Below are 13,170 nucleotides of genomic sequence, written 5' to 3'. Positions count from 1 at the left end.
GCACCTATTGAATAACCCTATATTGTTCTTCATTCATTTATTATTATTTTTTTATGGGCCACTGCAATCTTTGTGATTTCAGTGTTGACGGACGGACAAAATCGAATAATTTTAAGCCGCTTTTATTTTGTGCTATAGATTTCAGTAACACCCCATAAGACTGAGAGATACTACTTGTATATTTAGTTTATCATAGTTGTGATATCCCAAGAAGTTGTCTACCTTTATGAGGAAATAAAAACAGTTCTGCACAGTAGAAGTTACTTTTACATGCATACATTTCTACTAACTATGTATATGGTATAACGGAATCACGAAGGACCTCAGTTCCATGTGCTGAAAAATTCCATAAATTATATGTAAATATTCCACTTATACCAGATCGATTGTTGTAATTGCCGAATGACTCTTTCGGGTCTTCTTTGTGTCTATTTTAAAAATATTACCACTTTTTCTAAAGTCAAATTGCAATTAAATTACTGCGAACTAAATCGCCGTTAAGAAATGAAATATATAGGTGTTATTTCTGATGTCAAGCTATCATTTTCCAATTATAGTGATTTCATTTCATTAAAGCATTCGTAATCATCGGTTTCATTAAAAGAATCCTCAGGTATTGAAGTCGCCTTATATTACCTTAGTGAGAATCCATCTCGAGTATTGCTCATTAATATAGAACTCATAGTACGAAGTCCATTCTAAAAACATCGAAAGAGCATAAAAAATATTTATTTACCAATTTCGTTTTGAATAAGTTTGATTGACCAAATAGTCCTCCTCATTATATCGATAAACGAAATTGTTAGGCCTACAGTCATTATCTGATAGAAGAATTTACTTCTCATTAACTTTTATTTACAATTGTATGAATGGCAGCAATAACTGCAATGAGTTGACCCATCCCTTCGAAGCTCATACCTCCCTCCATAATCTTGCAGATAATCGCTTGTTTGTTCATTCAACTAACAAAACCAAAATTATTCAATGAATGAACCTGTCATGCGATGTGACCAATTGGATAATAATTACACCAATATTACAGAATTTAATGTTAATATTATGATTTTTTTTTTTTAGAGTAAAATGTGTTTAGATGCTTTTCTTTTTACGTTTTCTTCTCCCAATATTATGTTTTTGATTTTTTCTCCAAAGGCGACTATATGTTTTTGCCGCGACCTAGGCGCATTCATTGAAGGTGGTGGCACTAGACCAATAACAATATTTTGTACGTTTGATTGTCAAAGAAAAGTATTGGCAATGTAGAAAAAAAAATGAATTCGCCTTTCTTCATTCTCGGCTGACAGGCACATGGATATGACGAAATAAAAAAACAAATCAGCTGATTTACCGATACAACCTTTAATAGATTCGCCTTGATTGTGTCGCAAAAGCTGCATATTGAAGGCAAACTAGAAACACAGAAATAAATTTGTACACTAAATGATAAATAAACATCATCCTTCACAATAAAACAATAAATATTATATAAAAATATATTAGTGTGCATTTCGGTGAATTTTAAATATTTTGGTCACTTTTAGACAAATATTTTCTACTCACAATACTTCGCCTTTAATATTTCATCCAAATTTTAATGAAAACATTGCATCGAAATTTACTCCAATAGTCCATGAAAGGATATAAATGATGTATATTTTAAGTTTTCAACAATAATTTCACAGACCCAGTCTAAAATGTTGAACTCCTTTCGAAAGTATTTCTTTCGGTTTGTAAATTGAAACAATCAGTATATTTTTTCCTTGAGTAGAGATATTCTGCCCTTTAAAAAATTTTGTGTTACTACTTATTCAGAAAAATTAAAAATATTATATTACCTCACGAAAATTTAATAAAAAGTTTATGTGTGCATATTTTTCGGGAAAAAAGTTTTTGAAATCTGTTCCGACTTTCTGAAAGGTAATTCAGGATATCGAGTTTAGAAGAGACTGCATTTAATTTGATGTACTTCTTGAGTCCTTCTAATTTAACAAAAAGGTTTCACAAAACCAATCATCCATTTTATTTTTGAAAAACTATTTTACTAAATTAAAAAACAATTATTTTGAGTAATGGAAATCTTTATTTTGACATTTGCGCACATCATTGCTTACCTATTTGTATACTGCAGCTGTCTAGTTCTCAAGTGTTAAAAATGATTGACACATGACGCCATTTAAAAAAATTATAAATCTTCCTGCAAAAAAATCATTTTTATCGTGAATATATAGGGAAGAATTTTGAGTAAAAAGTATTCGTTCCGTATCACTGAATAGGAAGTTATATTTGTCCAGAAGTAAACGTATTTGTGCACTAGACAGAGGTCGAAGTTTAATTCAAATGGGTCATGGGTTAATTATTTTTAAAATCGATCATAGTTATCGTATTTTTTCCTGAGTCTCTCAATGTAATATATAATAAAAATGTATGCATAAGTGCCAAAATGGCTAAATTGTGCATTATCTAAATTAAATGCAATCTTATGGGCAAGTTCATATGCATATCTGCCTTAGTAGTGGTACTGATTTAGCACACATATGATTTGTTGTTGGTTATGATAAACTTTCTTCTATAGGCTTTTACTTATAATATAAATTATACATACATATATATTTTATATATGTTTATATCTGATACTGCCTTTATGCTCTCTATACTCTCTTCGTTCTAATTCATTAATTGCCATATAATGTGTGAATAGATCCGAACACAGACGTGCAATATGTTAACAGTTTAACGGCTTCATTCCCCTTCATCAGAAGTCAATCAAACAAATAATTGGGGTATTGAATGAACTTCAATGGAAAGTTTTTAGTGTTGCGCCAAAGTTGCATAGAGATTAGTATTTTATATGTATGTATGTAAATATAAGTATATGCATAAGTATGTTCGTTAATGATTAATGGGGAATATAGCAATCGATTATAACCGGACTATAATTTTTGTGTAATACCCCAATTTTTAAACAATGAGAAATACTAAAAGTAGAAAAGTAAATGCTAGTTAAAAGAAAGATGAAATGCAATAAAAGTCTGTAAGTCCTTGTATATATTGAAATGCATTAGAAAGTTCTTAACATCTTAAGTATAGTAATATTTTGCTTCATATTTGGCTTTAAATGCATTCAGGGTCCGGCACTCGAATTGTAACCAATTAAAAAGGCAATCAATTTAGTTTATAAAGCCACTTTTATGCAATTTAAAGTAAAAAATCTGTGAAAATAATACAAAATTAAGAATCAATTTTCTTTTGCTAAATAAGAGCACCTTTTGCCTTGGCGATGGCCTTGAGACGGTCCAGAACCGAATCGCAAGCAGCCCGAATAAGAGACAAGTGGCGCACTCGCGGACAATGAGTTTTTTCAGCGCCTCGGGACTGGAGAATTTTTTAGTTCAAACCTACACTCCACAATGACCCAAAGAGAATAAGCCATCGGATTCGCGTCTGGTGAATTTGAGATCCATTGTGTTGACGTTGTGAAGTTCGGAACGTAGTTTTTTAGCCATGACTCGAATCCTGTTGAAACGTCCATGGCCTGCCACCGAAATGTTTGTCTGCCCACGGATTCAAAGCAAACTCCAGAATACTTTCCTGATAATATTTCGCATTTACCTTGACGCCAGGCTCGAAGAAAGCGATTGTAAAAACCCTTCTGGGGTTACAGTGGCCCAAACCATTACCTGTGGCGGGTGCTGCCTCCTGGTGGCCAATCGATTACTAAAATTCTCGTATGAACTGTCGCTCAAATAAACCCTATTGTTTTGGAAGTTTAGTTGCTGAATTTCAAATATTTTCTCACCAGAAAACACAATGTTCGGAAATTGACCGCTTTTGGCCAAGCGAAGCAACTCCTTCGCTCTCTTAAATCTGACTTGTTGCTGCTTCGGTGTGAGATCATGCGCCTGTTAGATCTTGTAAGGCATGACTTTGAGATCATTTTTCAGTTTGCGGCGGATGCTACCGTCAGATATTTTCAGTTCTTTCGCCATTTGATTAGCACTTCGTCGGGGATTTCGTTCAAGTCGCTTCTTCACTTTTTGAACCATGACTTTGCAGTCTTTGATGACCAACTCCATGATGTTTCGCGATGCTGCCAGTAACGAGTAATGGTGCGATAAACAAAAACTTTATTTGCTTTAAATATAACGCAATCACACTTTTATGTTGGAAATCCATTGCTGATTTTCTTTTTTCGCGTTTAATTTCGACAAAATACTTCCGTGCGCTTGTAAACAATACTCTGGATTGCCGTTTAGTTAACTAACAGACAGCTAATGCTCGGGCGTCGGAGAAGAAAGTTTAAATTTAAAACCTAATTTTGCCACGGCACACCCAGTATTTTTTAATCGATTAAGAAGCAAATATCCCAATAGATGAAAAAATTAACTTGCACTACTCCGAAAATAAACATTTAATACAGTAGTTTTATTATAACTTTTATTACAAAAAACCATTCGCCAAATGCGTTGTTGATTGATAAAAATAAATTTACAGTGCCAATTAGTCTTTTGCTAAGTTCGACCTCAACAAAAAAGCAAATCTGATTCATACGAACCGCCTATTATTAAATTTAGCAAAAAGTACTGCTCTGTTCAATGTTCTATTAATAAACAATGGATGTTTTAAATTCAGTATACAGGTGGCGCAAAATTAATCATCCAATTTTAAATTTTTTTTTTTTTTAATTTTTTTCTTACCAATGAAAGAAATATAATTTTAAGTGACGGCTATCTTTATTTTGCCCTTTAGTGCTCCATTACTTGTCTGTTTGTAATTTTCGATCACAGCATAATGCCGACTCAATTACATCAATGGCACATCGAATCTTGGCTTTCAGTTCAGAAATGCGCTTTGATTTTTTGCATACACCTCTTTCAGAAATAAAAGCGAAAGAAAATATTCAACGGCATCAAATTTCGTGTTCTTAGTGACTACTTCAAGTCGCTGCCGTGCGACGTAAAGATATTTTTGAACCATAACTGTAAAATTCTCACCATTAGGCAATGCATTTTGAAAATTTAAGTCCCTGTTTGTCCATTTATAAAAAACTCAAAAATTATTTATCCATATTTGTTATATTCTATGCAGCTGCGTAGGTTGTTGGGGTATGGCGCATAATTTAAAAACAAAAATACTCTACATTATTGTTTGTAGAAGAGGGAACAGTCAAGCGGCAGGGTGTTATTAAGCAAGTACTGTACTTTGCCAAACGCATTTGGTGTGTTTTTTGCAAAGAAAAAAACTCTTATATACGAAAATTATCATGCTGCAAAAGTCATTAATTAGCCCACTACAAATCTGGCTCTTTTCGGTAAATTTCGACAACTAAGAATTTTGTTCTTTAATTTCGGTATAACTTGAAAACAGAAAACAGGTAAAAAAGAGAAATGTTTTTATTACTTATTTTCACTTTTGAAGTTTTTTCGTTCCTTCCCTCCCTACTCATCCTGTTTATGTGAGCACGAGTATAAAACTTTAAACAAATTGTTTATTTTACAAATAAATATACAAAATTTGCATACTCGCGTGTTCCTATTGAAAACTCATAATTTTTTTAGCACACAAAAATATGTATGTATGCTTGCCAAAATCTTAAAAGTGGATACATATTTCGTTATGTGTCGAAAATTTCGCTAAAAATAGTTTTGTGTTGTTTGCATGATTTTGTTTATTAGGAAGGCAAAAAATTCTTTGTTGACAGATGCTAGCAGTTACAATACATTCATATGTATATATCTACGTATGGGAGGTGTGCATACTAATGGCGCTAAAATAATTTATTCAGCTTAAAAGTACTCTAGCAATTTATGTATGTATGTATATGGGCCTCAAATCTATTTGTGATGTATGACAAGGGCTTAGGTTAAAGATTCCTCGCATTAAAAATTGATTTAATTTTATATTAAGACATATTCAGTTGTAAATAAAATAATAATATGTGGTTTTATTAAATTTTGTATCGATCTCGTTGCGCTTCGAAAAAAGTAATTCATGCGGTTTGATATGAAAAAAATTATAATAATAATACAAAACATGCAAATAATAACCTTCGGTTCGCTACAAGGCAAGACACTGTCCGAAGCGATACCTGACGAATACCGCACTTGGCACAAGCTTGAAACCAATTGAATTTGCAAAATGATCAGCGAAAGTTAATGAAGCGAAAAGCAAGCGAACGTCGTAATGTTGCATTTTAAGTGTATGTATATTAGGCCGGGTCGACTTGTGGGGAGGCAAAAAAATCGCCCATTACTCTGTGAAAATCATATTCTAGGGATCAAAATAAGAAACTTTGAAGAAGGAACCATACCTCTAAAACGAATTATGATGTCCCCCAATTTGGGTCGAACTTTTTAGTTTCTTTTCTCATGTAAAGGCCAAAAATGGTGATATTTTGAAATGATTGTATGTGGAACCCCCCAGGGGAGTTCCAGGGGGTGTGCCACTGGTATGGGTGGATCGGACGTCCAAAGTTAGTGGGGGTCGGTCATACATTTGGACTCGATTGGAGCACTCTAAATGGGTCAAAGTGGGATTTTTCGTTCGACCCAAATTGGGGGACATCAGAATTCGTTTTAGAGGTATGGCTCCTTCGGCAAAGTTTCTTATTTTGATCCCTAGAATACGATTTTCACAGAGCAATGAGCGACTTTTAAATAGACCCGCCCTAATGTATATACAATAGTAAGGTTGCGAAACAAAATATATAAAAATACTAAAATACTATAAGTACTACAACTTGGAAAATATATTAAGTACATATATAAAATAGATTGTGTGAAACAGGGCTGTTACAATTTTGTTAAAATATTTGTAGTTGGGTGATAGCCGAACGATCCCTTTTCATTAGTGGTAATTTCAATTGTACTCACTTACTTCTCATTATGTCAGCAAAAGGTTTGGAGCCTACCAGATCCAGAAATTTATTTATTTATTTATATAATATTATATTAAACCAAAACAGCATTTCTCCCTCTTCTTTATTATCAAATCGCTTAAGCGACTTTAGCTGAGTTTAACAAAGCGCGCCAGTCGTTTATTTCTCGTGTTAACCGGCACCAGTTGCATACACCAAGCGAAGTCAAGTTTTTCTCCGCCTGATCTTTCCAACGCTGAGGAGGCGTTCCTCTTCCTCTACTACTATCAGTTTTACCCTTAACCTTTGGTATTAGGGAGATTTGGCTGTGCTGCCGTTACATGAAACAACTTTAATGTTCCAAGAAGAGAACTCCGAAATTCGAAAACAAATTATGTCCGAACCGCGCCAATTACTCGCGCTCTTAATGAGTTCAACCAGATCTCATTTCTAATGGAACTTGATTTTTCTTTGTGTAATGATGTTTTCATTAACCTTCTGAAATCTTGTATATAATCTTATTGAATTTGTGTTAGTAGTCTGCAACAATTCATAGACCCATAAATAAATAAGTAAATAAAAAAATATGGTTCCATGTGTAGAAGTCCACGCAAGTGGGGAAAGTTACTGATCGCCATTCACTTGGGAATGGCCAGGACGATTCTTCTGCATATGGTTCAAGCAGCTCACAACGGCCGGGATTAGCCCACGTATCCTCTGGGTAGCTTCCGAACACCCGTTCGGGAGTGAGCTAAAGTGAGAAGGCGAAACATTCCAGGATAGCTGGTTGTGCGTTGGGTTTGGGACCCGCCACTTAAAAATCCCCCCCAATGAAAACTTTAAAAAAGCCTCGGATGAGACCTCCCTATACTGATGACGACCCCTGCAAACGAAATAAGGACTATGATTTGAGGGCATGCACCTGGAATGTCCGGTCCCTTAATGGGGAAGGTGCCTCTGCCCGGCTGGTTGATGTCCTCGTGAGAGTAAAGGCTGACATCACTGCCTTCCAAGAGATGCGATGGACGGGGCAAGGAAAGAAAACCATAGGACCTTGCGACGTCTACTACAGCTGCCATGTAAAGGAGCGCAAATTCGGTGTCGGATTTGTTGTGGGAGAGAGACTTCGTCGCCAAGTACTGTCATTCACTCCGGTGGACGAGCGTCTCGCAACAATCCGCATCAAAGCCCGTTTTTTTAACATATCGCTAATTTGCGCCCACGCCCCGATGGAAGAGAAGGACGATGCGACCAAAGATTCTTTCTATGAGCGCTTGGAACGTTCCTATGAGCGCTGCCCCCGCCACGACATAAAAATCGTGCTTGGCGACTTCAACGCCAGGGTGGGCAAGGAGGGAATTTTTGGTCCCACAGTCGGAAAATTCAGCCTGCACAACGAAACATCCGGTAACGGACAGAGGCTGATCGACTTCGCCGGGTCCCGAAACATGGTAGTCTGCAGCACCAGATTCCAGCATAAGAAGATTCACCAAGCCACCTGGCTGTCTCCTGATCGAAAAACACGAAACCAGATCGATCATGTTGTGATAGATGGAAGACACGCTTCTAGTGTATTAGATGTACGTACGATCCGAGGACCCAACATCGACTCGGATCACTACCTTGTTGCAGCCAAACTGCGCACACGCCTCTGTGCAGCAAAAAACGTGCATCTACCTACGCAAAGAATGTTCGACATCGAAAAGCTGCAATCACAACAGACAGCAAGAAGATTCGCCACTCGACTCTCACTCCTGCTCTCAGAGAGCACTGCCCAACAAACCGGCATCCACGAACAATGGAGCAACATTTCTCGTTCTCTACGTACCGCCGCCGAAGAAGAAATCGGATTCCGGCGAGCCCGAAAAAACAGGTACGACGAGGAATGTTATGCTGACGCAGAAAGGAGGACGCTCTCCATAAAACCAAGCTGCGATCGGGCGCAACACGAACCATGTGGAATCTCTACAGGGTGCTGAAAAAGGAAGAGAGACGTATTATCCGAAAGAAGAAACGAGAGGCCGAAATACGTGAGTGCGAAGAGCTTGAGATGCTGGCCAACAGGAACAACGCCCGAAAATTCTACCAGAAAGGTAAAAATTCTTACAGAAGGTTTTAAGACCGGGGCGTTTTCCTGTAAGAACAAAGACGGCGAACTGGTGACTGACGTACAGAGCAATCTTAAATTATGGAGGGAACACTTCTCGAACCTATTAAACAGTGACAGCTGCGCATGTCACCGAGAAAGTGAAGATCCCGATACCCCAATCGTTGACGACGGAATTGTCGTTCCGCTACCCGATCATGACGAGGTGAGAATAGCGATAACGTGGCTAAAGAACAACAAAGCCGCGGGCGCCGACGGACTGCCGGGTGAAATATTCAAACATGGCGGCGAGGAGCTGGTAAGGTGCATGCATCAGCTTCTATGCAAAATATGGTCGGATGAAAGCATGCCTGCCGATTGGAATTTAAGTGTGCTCTGCCCAATCCATAAGAAGGGCGATCCTGCAATTTGTGCCAATTACCGCGGGATTAGTCTTCTAAATATCGCCTATAAGGTTCTAGCGAGCGTATTGTGTGAAAGGCTGAAGCCCACCGTCAACCAACTGATTGGACCTTATCAGTGTGGCTTCAGACCTGGAAAGTCTACCATCGACCAAATATTCTCAATACGCCAAATCTTGGAAAAGACCCATGAAAGGAGAATCGACACACACCATCTTTTCGTCGACTTCAAAGCTGCATTCGACAGTACGGAATGGAGTTACCTGTATGCCGCGATGTCTGAATTTGGTATTCCTGCAAAACTAATACGGCTATGTAAGATGACGTTGCTCAACATCAGCAACGCCATCAGAATTGGGAAGGACCTCTCCGAGCCGTTTGATACCAAACGAGGTTTCAGACAGGGTGGCTCGCTGTCGTGTGACTTCTTTAACCCGATGTTGGAGAGCATCGTACGAGCCGCAGAACTTAATCGCTCAGGCACAATTTTTTATAAGAGCGTACAATTGTTGGCGTATGCCGATGATATTGACATCATCGCCCTTAACAACCGCGCTGCCTTCTCCAAACTGGATAAAGAGGCAAAGCGAATGGGTCTGGTGGTGAACGAGGACAAAACGAAGTTGTCTTCAAACAAACAGTCGGCGCACTCGCGTATCGGCACCCACGTCACTGTAGACAGTTATAATTTCGAGGTTGTAAAAGACTTCGTTTATTTAGGAACCAGCATTAACACCGATAACAATGTCAGCCTTGAAATCCAACGTAGAATCTCTCTTGCCAACAAGTGCTACTTTGGACTAAGTAGGCAATTGAGTAGTAAAGTCCTCTCTCGACGAACAAAACTAACACTCTACAAGACTCTCATCATGCCCGTCCTAACGTATGGCGCAGAAGCTTGGACGATGACAACATCCGATGAAGCGACGCTTGGAGTGTTCGAGAGAAAGATTCTGCGTAAGATTTTTGGACCTTTGCACGTTGGCAACGGCGAATATCGCAGACGATGGAACGATGAGCTGTATGAGCTTTACGACGACATGGGCATAGCGCAGCGAATAAAGATCCAGCGGCTACGTTGGCTGGGTCATGTCGTCCGAATGGATACAAACGCTCCGGCTTTGAAAGTATTCGATGCGGTACCAGCTGGTGGTAGCAGAGGAAGAGGGCGGCCTCCTCTGCGTTGGAAAGATCAGGTGGAGAAGGACTTGGCTTCACTTGGTGTGCCCAACTGGCGCCGGTTAGCACGAGAAAGAAACGACTGGCGCGCTTTGTTAAACTCGGCCAAAATCGCGTAAGCGGTTAAAGCGCCAATTAAGAAGAAGAGAAATAAAAAAATATTCTTAGGGATAACACTAGTGTTGAATTTATGATATTCTTTATTTACTATCTGACCAGACGGGATCCATTCCCAATACCTTTTAAAAATAATATACATATATTAGCATGGATCATTCTCCCCAAAAGAAAAATCGATATTCTTCTTCCAACGGGTTAGACACGCCAAATATTGCTTGGGGAGAAAGAAACCCATTATTTTCTTGGTAGATGGTTGTAGCGATCGATATCTCGTAAAGTATCAATTAAATAATTTAAAGTCTCTGCTCGTTGTCAAGATGACATTTCACTCTAAAAAATCTTTTGGTGTTTTTTGTATGTTCCATTCAGTTGTGAATAGTGTTTATGGTGTTTATGGTGCCGATACTGTAACAGTTAATTACGTACAATTTTAGTTTCATCGTTTCCGCACAGGCTTTTTTTATGTTATAGAAAATGTCGATAAAATCACAGAAATAATCAAAGTTGTCAAGAATTTTAATAGTCGTAGCATCGCCGGGGAGATACAGATCGAATATAAAACAGTTTCAAATCAATTGCGCAAAAATTTTAAGCAAAAATAATGGATCTCGTTTTCCGCAAACTAAAATTTCAGAAAAAATATTAAGTTTAACGTTAACTAAACCGATTTGGCATCGAATTTTTTTTTTTGAAAAATTATTTTAAAAATAAAATAGAATTAGTTTTCAAAAGTATTTTTTTCCAAAAATCCAACTCAGATGATAGAAGAGTTAATTTTAAAAGATATACCTAAAAATGCTGTCGTTGATAATTTTTTGGAAAATATATTTTTGAAAACTATCACTATTCTTAATCAAAATACAGCTCTTATCAAGTATACCTTTTATAAGTGAATAATGACATCATTTAAATATCGACGAAGAGGATGTTGACAGGTAAAATCCGCCAAACAGTTGATTCATGAACCCCCTAATTGTTGAAAACGTAAAGATATCGATGATGAAGGTTATTCAGCAACACTTTGCTCTACAGCAGTAATAATTTGAACAAAACGTCTAGTCTTTGATCTGCCAGTCCTTTTTCTATCCTCGACAGAACCAGTTTCTTGAAATCTTTTCACCATTTTTTGTCATACGGACGATTATTTCCACCATAAAAATCATGAATTTTGGAATGGGTTTTTATATATAGTTCAGTCATTTTCATAGCAAGTTTCAATAATTTTATCGGGTTGTTCTATCGTGTAAAATTGTACATCTGTCTACTTAACAAATATCAAATATGGCATAAAGGCACCATCTACGAATTATTCACGACTGACATCTAGTCAACGCTTTTGAAAGGCTGTATAATTCCGGGGAAAGAACGGCAAATTATTTTGGTGACACGCCCTAATGCATATATTTATGTAGCGCGAAAGAAAATATGACATAAAAAACACTTTGTAGAAACTGGATACCGAATATTAATGGCATTCACTGTACATATTTTATCTACAAGTATAAATGAATGACAATAAATTTAGCCTTTACTGTTCCAATAAAACGAGCACTGAGTCGTAATGAACTATTTAACTCAGTCCTCTTGAATCCATTATTGTCGCTATATTTTTATAAAAAAAAAACAATTGTAAGTAAAATAAAGTGCCAGAAAAACCTCAAAAGTCTGTTTAACTAAGAATAATAAACTTCGATAAATTTGTATAGATTCCCTTTCGACTGATTTTGTTCCATGTCAGTGTATGTAATGAAGCAGTTTTTTGTTTTTGAGTAGTTTTATAGGAAATGAAACATTACTTAACGACCCGTCGAATTGTTATTTTTTATTGTACAATCACACTTTTTTTATTGCATTATTTAATCTTATTCCGAAATTGAATAGAATATTTTTTCGTTTAGTGCTATTTTTTTTTTTAATTTTCTACCTGTTTTGCTATATTTCGTAATATGAAAAACAGGTATTTGTACCATAACTTCCGAAAAGGTGAAACATTTTTATACAGAGAAATAGAACAGCTCACGAAACCAATTCCTAATCGAATAAACCAGATAAGTTTTATTCAAGCTTTATCAAATTGGTACTTTGATTATTTTATATGATTCAAATTTTATTTTAAATTTATTATTCATTTTTTATTCCCGCCAATGAATCCACTCAAAAACTGAATTACTAATAATGAAACAATGCAATCTCGCATCAATCAAAAAACTAACAAAATCCACTTATGTACTTATTAACAAAGATGACGATCATAGAACCGTCCCCCGACCCATTGCGCTGGGTAAGCTAAACTTTAAATTATTGAAATTGCAGAAAATTGTCGTAACTCTGTGCATATGAATAAATGTTTGTACATACATATGTAAGCCCAATGAGTAACGTTGGTTTCCACTACATATATTTTAGTATAGTAATCGTTCGTCATAACTTGTAAAAATAAAACATTTCCACATGTGTATGTATGTATAGTATATACGAATACACCTATACTAAGACAAAGCACAACTTTG

At 36.6% G+C, this 13,170-nt stretch overlaps 1 protein-coding gene across 3 annotated transcripts in view; it reads left to right on the top strand.

Moving 5' to 3' along the window:
* The window catches only part of LOC128858151 (proline dehydrogenase 1, mitochondrial), a 58,429-nt gene that overhangs the window by 40,749 nt on the left and 4,510 nt on the right, over positions 1-13,170 (top strand). The window contains exon 1 of one of the 3 annotated variants that reach the window (XM_054094165.1): positions 12,921-12,941. The exons of the other annotated variants lie outside the window; for them this stretch is intronic. The gene's annotated coding sequence lies outside the window, so the exon portion shown is untranslated. Of the gene's footprint in view, positions 1-12,920; positions 12,942-13,170 lie in introns of those variants that run through there. 3 annotated transcript variants of the gene reach the window in all.

Source organism: Anastrepha ludens, chromosome 3 (assembly GCF_028408465.1).
Source record: "Anastrepha ludens isolate Willacy chromosome 3, idAnaLude1.1, whole genome shotgun sequence".
In the NCBI taxonomy this organism is placed as follows: Eukaryota; Metazoa; Arthropoda; class Insecta; order Diptera; family Tephritidae; genus Anastrepha; species Anastrepha ludens.
This window is presented reverse-complemented; position numbering and strand designations above follow the sequence as displayed.